We start from the raw sequence: 12784 nt of genomic DNA on the forward strand, positions 1-12784 counted from the left end.
TAGATGTTAAAACAGTTGTGGTTGTTGGTACAGTTGTAGATGTTAAAACAGGTGTGGTTGTTGCTTCTGCTGTAGATGTTAAAACAGTTGTGGTTGTTGGTTCAGCTGTAGATGTTAAAACAGTTGTGGTTGTTGGTACAGTTGTAGATGTTAAAACAGGTGTGGTTGTTGCTTCTGCTGTTGATGTTAAAACAGTTGTGGTTGTTGGTACAGTTGTAGATGTTAAAACAGGTGTGGTTGTTGCTTCTGCTGTTGATGTTAAAACAGTTGTGGTTGTTGGTACAGTTGTAGATGTTAAAACAGGTGTGGTTGTTGCTTCTGCTGTTGATGTTAAAACAGTTGTGGTTGTTGGTACAGTTGTAGATGTTAAAACAGGTGTGGTTGTTGCTTCTGCTGTTGATGTTAAAACAGTTGTGGTTGTTGGTACAGTTGTAGATGTTAAAACAGGTGTGGTTGTTGCTTCTGCTGTTGATGTTAAAACAGTTGTGGTTGTTGGTACAGTTGTAGATGTTAAAACAGGTGTGGTTGTTGCTTCTGCTGTTGATGTTAAAACAGTTGTGGTTGTTGGTACAGTTGTAGATGTTAAAACAGGTGTGGTTGTTGCTTCTGCTGTTGATGTTAAAACAGTTGTGGTTGTTGGTACAGTTGTAGATGTTAAAACAGGTGTGGTTGTTGCTTCTGCTGTTGATGTTAAAACAGTTGTGGTTGTTGGTACAGTTGTAGATGTTAAAACAGGTGTGGTTGTTGCTTCTGCTGTTGATGTTAAAACAGTTGTGGTTGTTGGTACAGTTGTAGATGTTAAAACAGGTGTGGTTGTTGCTTCTGCTGTTGATGTTAAAACAGTTGTGGTTGTTGGTACAGTTGTAGATGTTAAAACAGGTGTGGTTGTTGCTTCTGCTGTTGATGTTAAAACAGTTGTGGTTGTTGGTACAGTTGTAGATGTTAAAACAGGTGTGGTTGTTGCTTCTGCTGTTGATGTTAAAACAGTTGTGGTTGTTGGTACAGTTGTAGATGTTAAAACAGGTGTGGTTGTTGCTTCTGCTGTTGATGTTAAAACAGTTGTGGTTGTTGGTACAGTTGTAGATGTTAAAACAGGTGTGGTTGTTGCTTCTGCTGTTGATGTTAAAACAGTTGTGGTTGTTGGTACAGTTGTAGATGTTAAAACAGGTGTGGTTGTTGCTTCTGCTGTTGATGTTAAAACAGTTGTGGTTGTTGGTACAGTTGTAGATGTTAAAACAGGTGTGGTTGTTGCTTCTGCTGTTGATGTTAAAACAGTTGTGGTTGTTGGTACAGTTGTAGATGTTAAAACAGGTGTGGTTGTTGCTTCTGCTGTTGATGTTAAAACAGTTGTGGTTGTTGGTACAGTTGTAGATGTTAAAACAGGTGTGGTTGTTGCTTCTGCTGTTGATGTTAAAACAGTTGTGGTTGTTGGTACAGTTGTAGATGTTAAAACAGGTGTGGTTGTTGCTTCTGCTGTTGATGTTAAAACAGTTGTGGTTGTTGGTACAGTTGTAGATGTTAAAACAGGTGTGGTTGTTGCTTCTGCTGTTGATGTTAAAACAGTTGTGGTTGTTGGTACAGTTGTAGATGTTAAAACAGGTGTGGTTGTTGCTTCTGCTGTTGATGTTAAAACAGTTGTGGTTGTTGGTACAGTTGTAGATGTTAAAACAGGTGTGGTTGTTGCTTCTGCTGTTGATGTTAAAACAGTTGTGGTTGTTGGTACAGTTGTAGATGTTAAAACAGGTGTGGTTGTTGCTTCTGCTGTTGATGTTAAAACAGTTGTGGTTGTTGGTACAGTTGTAGATGTTAAAACAGGTGTGGTTGTTGCTTCTGCTGTTGATGTTAAAACAGTTGTGGTTGTTGGTACAGTTGTAGATGTTAAAACAGGTGTGGTTGTTGCTTCTGCTGTTGATGTTAAAACAGTTGTGGTTGTTGGTACAGTTGTAGATGTTAAAACAGGTGTGGTTGTTGCTTCTGCTGTTGATGTTAAAACAGTTGTGGTTGTTGGTACAGTTGTAGATGTTAAAACAGGTGTGGTTGTTGCTTCTGCTGTTGATGTTAAAACAGTTGTGGTTGTTGGTACAGTTGTAGATGTTAAAACAGGTGTGGTTGTTGCTTCTGCTGTTGATGTTAAAACAGTTGTGGTTGTTGGTACAGTTGTAGATGTTAAAACAGGTGTGGTTGTTGCTTCTGCTGTTGATGTTAAAACAGTTGTGGTTGTTGGTACAGTTGTAGATGTTAAAACAGGTGTGGTTGTTGCTTCTGCTGTTGATGTTAAAACAGTTGTGGTTGTTGGTACAGTTGTAGATGTTAAAACAGGTGTGGTTGTTGCTTCTGCTGTTGATGTTAAAACAGTTGTGGTTGTTGGTACAGTTGTAGATGTTAAAACAGGTGTGGTTGTTGCTTCTGCTGTTGATGTTAAAACAGTTGTGGTTGTTGGTACAGTTGTAGATGTTAAAACAGGTGTGGTTGTTGCTTCTGCTGTTGATGTTAAAACAGTTGTGGTTGTTGGTACAGTTGTAGATGTTAAAACAGGTGTGGTTGTTGCTTCTGCTGTTGATGTTAAAACAGTTGTGGTTGTTGGTACAGTTGTAGATGTTAAAACAGGTGTGGTTGTTGCTTCTGCTGTTGATGTTAAAACAGTTGTGGTTGTTGGTACAGTTGTAGATGTTAAAACAGGTGTGGTTGTTGCTTCTGCTGTTGATGTTAAAACAGTTGTGGTTGTTGGTACAGTTGTAGATGTTAAAACAGGTGTGGTTGTTGCTTCTGCTGTTGATGTTAAAACAGTTGTGGTTGTTGGTACAGTTGTAGATGTTAAAACAGGTGTGGTTGTTGCTTCTGCTGTTGATGTTAAAACAGTTGTGGTTGTTGGTTCTGCTGTAGATGTTAAAACAGTTGTGGTTGTTGTTTCCGCCGTAGATGTAAGTTGTGTTGTTGTTTCTGTAGGAGGGGTAGTAGTTGTAAGCTGAGATGTAATTGTAGGTGAGGTTGTTGTAACCAGGGTTGTAGATTGAGCTGTACTTGTTGTAGGTAGGGATGTTGTTGCTGTCTGTGTTGTTGTGCTTTGTTCCGATGTAGTTGATTGTTCTGTTGTAGATGTTAAAACAGTTGTGGTTGTTGGTTCTGCTGTAGATGTTAAAACAGTTGTGGTTGTTGGTTCTGCTGTAGATGTTAAAACAGTTGTGGTTGTTGGTTCTGCTGTAGATGTTAAAACAGTTGTGGTTGTTGGTTCTGCTGTAGATGTTAAAACAGTTGTGGTTGTTGGTTCTGCTGTAGATGTTAAAACAGTTGTGGTTGTTGGTTCTGCTGTAGATGTTAAAACAGTTGTGGTTGTTGGTTCTGCTGTAGATGTTAAAACAGTTGTGGTTGTTGGTTCTGCTGTAGATGTTAAAACAGTTGTGGTTGTTGGTTCTGCTGTAGATGTTAAAACAGTTGTGGTTGTTGGTTCTGCTGTAGATGTTAAAACAGTTGTGGTTGTTGGTTCTGCTGTAGATGTTAAAACAGTTGTGGTTGTTGGTTCTGCTGTAGATGTTAAAACAGTTGTGGTTGTTGGTTCTGCTGTAGATGTTAAAACAGTTGTGGTTGTTGGTTCTGCTGTAGATGTTAAAACAGTTGTGGTTGTTGGTTCTGCTGTAGATGTTAAAACAGTTGTGGTTGTTGGTTCTGCTGTAGATGTTAAAACAGTTGTGGTTGTTGGTTCTGCTGTAGATGTTAAAACAGTTGTGGTTGTTGGTTCTGCTGTAGATGTTAAAACAGTTGTGGTTGTTGGTTCTGCTGTAGATGTTAAAACAGTTGTGGTTGTTGGTTCTGCTGTAGATGTTAAAACAGTTGTGGTTGTTGGTTCTGCTGTAGATGTTAAAACAGTTGTGGTTGTTGGTTCTGCTGTAGATGTAAGTTGTGTTGTTGTTGTTTCTGTAGGAGGGGCAGTAGTTGTAAGCTGAGATGTAGTTGTAGCTGTGTTTACTCTAACAGTCGTAGGTTCAATTGTTGCAGTTGTAGGTGAGTTTGTTGATTCAGGTGTTTGTGTCGTTTTGGCAGTGGTTGTAAACAGAGTTTCAGTTGTTGTTGAGCAGTATTCTATGTGCTGTTGTGTCAGTTCTACGCAGAATTGTGTCGTTTGTGCAGCTGAGTATGATGTAACAGTCATAGATTCAGTTGTTGCTGTTGTGGGTGAGTTTGCTGAATCAGCTGATGTGCTACAAAACACTGTTTTCAAAAAAACAAAGTACAGCGCAATTTTAGAGCAATTTTCACATGTAAATAAGTAATAAGAGAAATAAAGAATTTGGATGATCAGGAACTTACAGACCTAAACTTAACACTGCAATTATCAGTGTTTTTCTACTCATCTTGGTAGCTGTCAAATAGACCACCTATAAACATATAATACACAACATTAGCAAATATGTAAGCAATGGCATCAGTTTTGGCATGTTAGTGAAGTGAGAAAAAAAACTAATATAATACCCTCCTTCCAGATTATTTATTTTCATAAAAAAAAATTTTCCCTGTGCATGAAAGACGATTTGTCATTTTTGCACAGTCCACAATAATGAAGATGAAAGTAGTTATGGTGAATAGCATAACACAAGGGAATAATTACACTACCGTTCAAAAGTTTAAGATCAGTAAGATTTTTTTAAAAGTTTTTTATTGTTTCTTATGCTAATCAAGAATGAATTTATTTAAAACGTAGTGCTGTCAAAATTAATGTGTTAACTCATGTGATTAATATTTTCAGTTTAATGCATGAACAATATTTAACGCAATTCATGTGGGGAGGAGCTAGTGTGGGCCACCCCACTCACAACTGCTGCTTCTGTCTCTTTTTTTCTTGACAAGAATTGCGTTTATTTAGACCAAGAACCAGGGCCGTGCAGAGACCTTTGGAGGGGCAGGTGCTCAAAGTATAAAAGGGGCCCATGGAGCATAGCTTTTAATAGGGCTGTGCTCCTTGCTGAGACATGTATTGAAACGGATGCTTCTGTATTGAAAGCAGAAAATGCTGTGACGCAGTTTTGAAAAAGAAACACAGAACAGAAAAGACCATTTAAGACCATTTTAGACCAAGTTTAAAAGTTAAAGAAATTTTTCTTTGCACCTCTTAATCACTCTGGAATTAGAAACAGAATTATATTAGACCTATTATTATTATTATTATTATTGAGTTTACAGGGTAGGGTGGTTTTGCTGTTGTTGTAGAAAAAATATTTCTGTCTTATTTAAAATAGAATTATATTCTAATCCTGTTCTGAATTTATTAATTTTTTTGAATGATAATGATAATAAAAACAGGATTGATAAGTATAAATCGGAAGATGAGAAAATCAGTATACGCCTGTTTTATCAGTGTTGTGATAATTATTTTTAAGGCACTCTAAGTTTTTTTAATAAATAATGTAATAATATAAGTTCAAAGTATTAGTTTTTAGTCAGATAACATAAAGATAAGACCCCTCGACGCCCTTTAAACGTTTCCCAATCAAACAGCAAGAAGGAAAGAGAACAGGCACCTTTGTTTATATTGCTGTGTGTAGAACGCTAGCTGCATTTTTAATATTTAATTTTAGTGAAATGTAAATTCGTCCCCCGCACTTTATTCGGGCAGGTGTGTTCACGTAGAGGTTTCTAGATTTACATCTAGATTTAAATTTAAAGAGACATTATCGATAGTCTATGCATGACCTGATGTTTTATTTGTATCCAAATTGAGGAGAAGTGAATATCTGGATGCATTGTATGTTTAATTCATACTCGAAGCCAGAGGGCGCTCTCGTGCAGAAAGTCCAAAACAGACTCATAGAAGGAATGACTTATGACGTACAGGAAATCCTTAATATGGACAAAAACATCCGGCTATCGCTGTAGCAGAGTTGAATAAAAAGCAGAAAAAACGTTCAAGTTATCTCCAGGTAATAAATAAACTATATGAATAATGCTGATTATATATAATAACTGATTGACATATCATTTAGTAGCCTAAACTGAGACGGCCAGCGACTAGAAGGAAACTAAGAGTATTTAAACACTGGAACTAATGAGATAATTAACAAGACACAGGTGAACAGAATGACATAATCGGGCAACACAGGAAAACTAGGTCACAATGGCAAGAACCAAAAATACACAGAAACCAAGGCATACATGTGACAACATCATTTTTATCTATTGTAAAGTTATAGTAGTAATTTAGCAGACAGATAATCATTGTGACGAGTGGGGAGGGAGTAATTGATATTGAGCGACACCTGCGCCACTCACCGGTCTCGAGTGCCACGGAGGAGCTCCGGAAGGATAAAAGGAGGAGTAACGACAGTGACGGACGAGAGAGGACCAGGCCTGGATTATTTATGTTGTTTTGGTTCTGTTTGTGCGAGGCAGTTGTCCGTGAGGGGCTGTTTCGCTATTTTCAGTGTTTGTTTATTAAAATTGTGGTTAAATGTTCACCGGTTCCCGCCTCCTTCTTCCCCGAGCTGCGAACTTTGTTACATTGGTGCCGAAACCCGGGAGGAAGGAGTGACACTGCCAGGGATCCCTCATTGCTGTGGTGAATCCGCTGTGCCATCGAGCATGGCAGAGCAGTCTGCCACCGTGGACGCTCAAGGGGGTGGGCTGGAGTGAGTTGCCGGGGGGACGGACGAACTCGCTGCTGGCCACCTGGGTTGTGGAGGGACGGCTGCCATCCGTTAGGGAGCAGAGGAGTCAACGCCGTTTCGCCTGAGGCCAGAGCCCGTTGCCGTCTGCCATGATGGTGAGAAGAAGAGCTGGATGGGCTGCTGTCCTCATTCCCAGAGAATGGCAGTCCACTTATAGTCGTTGGCGACTTCAATATTCATTTGGACAAGCCTTATGCTGCAGATTTCCATTCAATCTTAGCTTCATTTGATTTCAAACGCCTTACCACCACAAGCACTCACAAATCAGGCAACCAACTTGACTTAATTTACACACGCAATTGTATTGCAGTCAACATTCTGGTAAAACCCCTACATATCTCTGATCATTTCTTCATTACATTTAAACTACATTTTGCTACCTGTGTGCCACCAACCCCTATATCTGTTACTTTTAGACGAAACCTACGCTCCCTTTCACCCTCCCATCTTTCCTCTGTAGTGTCCTCCTCTCTTCCCTCACCCACCCATTTCTCATCACTGGATGTGAATGCAGCAACTGACACTTTATGCTCTATTTTAACCTCTTGTCTAGATGATATTTGTCCTCTCTCCTCCAGGCCAGCACGGGCTGCTCCTTCTAACCCTTGGTTATCCGATGTTCTTCGTGAGCGTCAGACCAAACTCGGGGCAGCAGAGAGAAAATGGCACAAATCCAAAATCTGTTTTTTGCTTTTATCTTTCTCTGCTCAAGTCCATACTGCCAAATCTTCATACTTCCACAACAAGATCAACAGCGCTTCTGACACACGTAATCTCTTCAAAACATTCAATTCTCTCTTCTGTTCCCCTCCGCCACCTCCTTAACAGCCAATGACTTTGCCACATTCTTCACAGACACAACTAGAACAATCAGTGGTCGGTTCTCCGCTCCACACACACAGGACCTCAAATCATCCACTAGTGCTCTTATGAATGTTTATAGCATGATTTGTGAAAATGTAACTACTATACTGAATGAAATTGCATAGACTTCACCATGGCTAGTGTTTGCGTAATTCATTTCATTCTGTAACCTACTTGTTCTACAGATCTGTGCACTAGTGTTAAATGCTACTGTTTTTGACAGTGTTGATGTTTCTGACAGATAATATCATGATGTTTTTTGCGTTTGCCTTACTGAATGTCTATCCTGTCAGAAATAACCTGTCCAAGGGCTTTTTGATTACTGTCAGTGTAAGAGCCAAATGTAATTTTTAACCACTAGATGGCGGTGTGGAATGGGAGGAGTTGGCATGCCACTATCAGTTTCTTGCTTTGTTCATTCAATGGATCTTAGGATATGGTAAGAACCATGTATTCCCGCCACCTGTTACCCTCTCCACACACACAACCATGAGGGTTTAAATGTCATATGACATACACCAACTCCTCCCATTCCACACCGCCATCTAAGTGGTTAAAAATTACATTTGGCTCCTACAGTCAGTTTAAGTGTCGGCGATGCAGGGTTGCCTGATATTGCTATTAAAACAAAAATAAAAATAAACCAAATTGTTTTTGCAGATAAGATAAAGATATCAATGACCCTAAACGTCCTACTTGATTAACTTTCTAAAGTGTCAAATTAAGTGAAAAATACAAGTTCAAAAACCGCTTATAATCGGATCTGGCAACATGCATCCTATGTCATCCGCCCGGAACGGCTTGCATGTATGACAGTCAGCAGAAGTGAGAAAAAATGATTTGTAACATTTTAAATATGGATATTTTTCTAACAAAAATGCATCGATTCGCTACAGGAGGCCTTTTTCACCTCCCGGAGCCATGTGAGGCAAGTTTTATTTATTACATGGATTTGCATGCTTTATTTGACTACTTTTTAGTCATTTAGCAGATGCTTTTATCTAAAGCGACTTACAAATGAGGACAATGGAATCAATCAAAATCAACAAAAGAGCAATGATATGCAAGTGCTATAACAAGTCTCAGTTAGCTTAATGCAGTACACATAGCAAGGTTTTTAATAACTGGGACAGTCATACACATAACATTATAATGAGAACACTATTGTAATAAAACGCTGTGATTTTTTAGAGTTTAGTTGCTGTGTTTCTGCACGTTGTTGCGTGAAGAACGCTTCCACAAAAGGAGTTCATTCAGAGCCGTGCAGAAATGTTCATGTGCATTCGGGGCATTTTGTGCAGATAGTTGTAATATTAACGTTATGTTGTATAAATAATGAAGCGTATTCTATATGAGATAAATGATGAGTTAAATCCCATTGATTAAAAACCTGACATCAAATGTTTCATTCTACTGGTCATCTTCAGCGTGCACAGCTCATAACAGAAATGCAAAACATTAATAACTACTGTCATATAGGCCTACATAAAGTTATAATGAGAGCACTATTATAATAAAATGTTGTGAATTCTTAGGGTTTTGTGAGCTAACCCTTTAATTAACCATGCAGACATTCGTATGAGGCGTTTTAACAGCAAATTAGTCATTCAGAGAACAAAATTTATTTTTAAACCTGAAAAATTTACTGAGGTCCAGACCTCGGTAACCTCATAGCTGGCTACGGGCCTGCTTGAACGAGTTGTTTTCAACCAGGTATCGTCATTTCTTTCACAGAATAACCAACTGGACGCTAACCAGTCAGGTTTCAGAAGTGGCCATTCAAATGAGACTGCGCTACTGTCAGTCACTGAAGCCTTGCGGATTGCAAAAGCTGATTCCAAATCCTCAGGTGTTATTCTGCTGGATCTATCTGCTGCTTTTGACACTGTCGATCATCAGATCCTCCTGTCTGCCCTCTCTTCAATGGGCATCACAGGAGCTCCACTTCGCTGGTTAGAATCCTATCTCACTGGTAGGTCTTTCAGGGTGTCTTGGGGAGGGGAGGTATCCAAAGCTCATCAACTTGTCACTGGGGTTCCTCAGGGATCAGTTCTTGGACCGCTCCTCTTCTCCATATACACTACATCACTGGGTCCCATCATACAGGCACATGACTTCTCCTACCATTGCTATGCTGATGACACACAGCTCTATCTCTCATTTCAACCAGATGATCCAGCGGTAGCTGCACGGATCTCAGGCTGCCCGGCGGACATGGATGAAAAATCATCACCTACAGCACAACCTGGCAAAGACTGAGCTTCTTGTCTTCTGAATCCCTGACCATTTTCAAGAGACACCTGAAAACTCATCTCTTTCGTCACCATTTGACTTAATCTTAAAAAAACAACAACTTTGCTTTCACCTTCCTTAATTTCTCCCTGTCTAGCTTGTACTAATCTGAACAATGCCTGAAACTTTGTATTGCAAGCACCTCCTGTTATTCACACCCCAGCTCTGGTCTCTCACGTCTGCATTCTCAAGTGCGCAAGTGAGTTTTGCTACAGGAATAGCAAAAGTCAAAGCTCTAGGATTTGAAGTTGTACTGCCAGATCTGAGAGGTTGTAAGTGCGACTTGAGGTTGTACAGCAAAACTAAAGTAAAGTGCAAAAGTAAATGTTTCGTACACATTTGTGTCTGTCATTTTATGTGAAAGCCACTTTACACATTTGTAACTATGTGTGCACAAATCGAAAGATTCAACTTTTCACATCAGAGCTGTTGTGAGTGTAAATTTCAACTTACAAATACGAATATTAAAGTTAAGTTCTCACATTCAAATCAGCAACGTCAAGAGTTTAGCTACTGCAGCAGCACCATCTCAATCTCTGTCCGGCGCAGGTAAAATAATAATAATGCTAAAGGCAAAGTACAATTCATATTTCTTCATTGAATAACGTATACAGTAATTTGAACACTTTCTGTGAAACTTTCTGCGTGCTCTCTCTTTCGCTCTCAAAATGCGCAAATGGCTTCAAAATCACATCGCATCTGTCTATAAGCGAGCTGCACGGTCGACACAGGAATTGTCACTTGCACAATCGAGGCAGTGTTGCATCGTCACTAAAGTTTATAAATTGCATTTCTTTTTAATACTTGCCAGTGTTTAAACTGTTCAGCACTCGCACGCTCTCCTGGAGACTGAGCGCTCATGCACACTCTAAACGCAAACACATAATGCCAGGATAAGTTCGTTTGCAGTGCGTATGCGTTCATGTTAACGGATTAAAGCGTTCACACTGCACACGTTGTGTCCGGCAGTGCATCCAGGAGCGGTGCATCTGCAGCAGTGCAGAGATCGTTTCCGTTGCACGCGCTGAATTAAGTGACAGCACATTGTTTGCGGAAAATATGAACATGGATTGACACTAAAATGTAGTGATTACACCATAAATGCAAATAGTTAAAGTCTACTGTGTTTCACAGTCAACACATATGGCTTTTTGGCTAGGTTTAAAGGAAAAGAGCACTTTTAGATAAAGAAGGCAATAATAGATGGCATTCGTGGAGGAAGGAAAACAAAGTTCTTTATGAACCGCAGGATTGGCTGTAAAGAAGATTTAAATGCAAAAGAAAAGAAAGTAGAGCTGACTGTTTCTGTCAATGGTAAGTTTAACCCTAAAAATGGCAAGACCATAAAGAGACATCAGAAAATTAATTTATTGCTATTTTCCATCTTATTGGGACACAAATAATACAACTTGATAATTTTTTTCAAAACATGACTTTTCATTTTGATTTTAAAGTTTGTATCCCACAGGATACGTTGCCAGTTTGGGGTATAAATTAACTGAAAACAGAACACTTGTTTATCAATGCTTGTTGTAACATGGTTGTAATTCTCTTTTTAAAGAAGGCACATAGCAGATTATTGCTGAAGTGAAAGCATTTCAAAAAAAGAAAGTATAAAAAAGTTATAGAAGTTTAAATTTGCAGTAAAGATACTGCAGTATACTGTTTTTTTTTTTATTGTATATAAAATAAATACTTTATAAAATATGTTGCACTTCAAATTGCTATAAAATCTAAGCCATACGTCTAACCAAGTTATGTTCCAAATTTGAAGTTGATATCACCGAAATTGTGGTTCCTGTGAGATTTTGTTTGGGCGCTATACCAAAAATAACCACTGGGTGACACCCAAACTCTATTGAATTCTTTTGATGCCGTTTGCTGTCACAAATCAATCATTTTCTGTCACAACATCTCTTCTGTTACAAAACAGTCACCAAATATGGAACCTTGACTGTCAGACCTTTCCAACGATATGTGTTTTGTCAAGATTACAAAAAGATTTGATTTTCTAAAACACAAGGCACAAAATCACAGAGTATATATATATATATATATATGTTTTGATATCTTGATTTATACCCCTAAAAGGGTGACGTATCCCCTGAGATACAAACATTTAGAGACAAATTACAAAAAATGTCATTATCATTTCAATGTAAAGCAATAAGCTAATGCTGAACAACTGCTTTTTAAACCGGTAAGTCCCCTCCAACGTGTGTAAATATGTGACAACTTTCGCAACTTTTATCGCAGGGTGAGTAGATTTCCCACTACAGGCGGCCAGGCAGGTTTAAATGCTGTCCGTGAGCTAAACAAAGAATGTATGAACAAAGTCAATGTAACTAAATATTCACAACAAACACCTTTTCAACATGAATCCAAGAAATGAGACCTACACTTTCCCTGCCTCTCTCCACACAGCCTCCCAAATGTTTGTATCCCACACGATACGTTGCCAGGTTTAGGGTTAAATGTATGTTTGTGATAACTTAAGAAAAGGAGTTTAAATATTTTGCCACTTGCTTGAGCATCTTAATATATAAATCTAGAAGTAAATGCAAAAGTAATAAGCATTGAATAATGTGGTGCTTATATTTATTGCCTTTAAACACGTCTATGAAAGATTGCATTACTGTACTGTGTAAAAAAAAGAATCACAATGCAGAAAAAGCATTTTCAGTCATGGATAAATGTTGTGTTTGTGGTAAACTGCCGCGGATCAGAAGCGGACTCTTGTGTGAAAGCATGCAACAATTGCACAATTGTAAAAAGAAAAATGCACAGCATGATCAAACATTTAGGTGAGAGAAATTTATATATATATATAAATGCCCCCCTCTACCCCTCAAATTAAAAAATTTCAAAAATGAAATTCAGGCCCTGAACAAATGTCTAAAAATCCTGATTGGAGTAGCACTATGAATAATTCTACATGATAAAAAGAAGGCTTTAAAAAGATTGGTATCGGC

General features: G+C 38.6%; 1 long non-coding RNA gene across 1 annotated transcript in view; it reads left to right on the forward strand.

The window, feature by feature from the left end:
• The first annotated feature begins 3853 nt into the window (after nucleotides 1–3853).
• Nucleotides 3854–12784, forward strand: part of LOC107571599 (uncharacterized) — a 35519-nt gene continuing 26588 nt past the window's right edge. Inside the window, exons 1-2 of the long non-coding RNA XR_001607210.1 lie at nucleotides 3854–3956; nucleotides 6378–6380. This is a non-coding gene — a long non-coding RNA (uncharacterized lncRNA). The remainder of the gene's footprint in view (nucleotides 3957–6377; nucleotides 6381–12784) is intronic.

Source organism: Sinocyclocheilus grahami, unplaced genomic scaffold, assembly GCF_001515645.1.
Source record: "Sinocyclocheilus grahami isolate Dianchi unplaced genomic scaffold, SAMN03320097.WGS_v1.1 scaffold1619.1, whole genome shotgun sequence".
Lineage (NCBI taxonomy): Eukaryota > Metazoa > Chordata > Actinopteri > Cypriniformes > Cyprinidae > Sinocyclocheilus > Sinocyclocheilus grahami.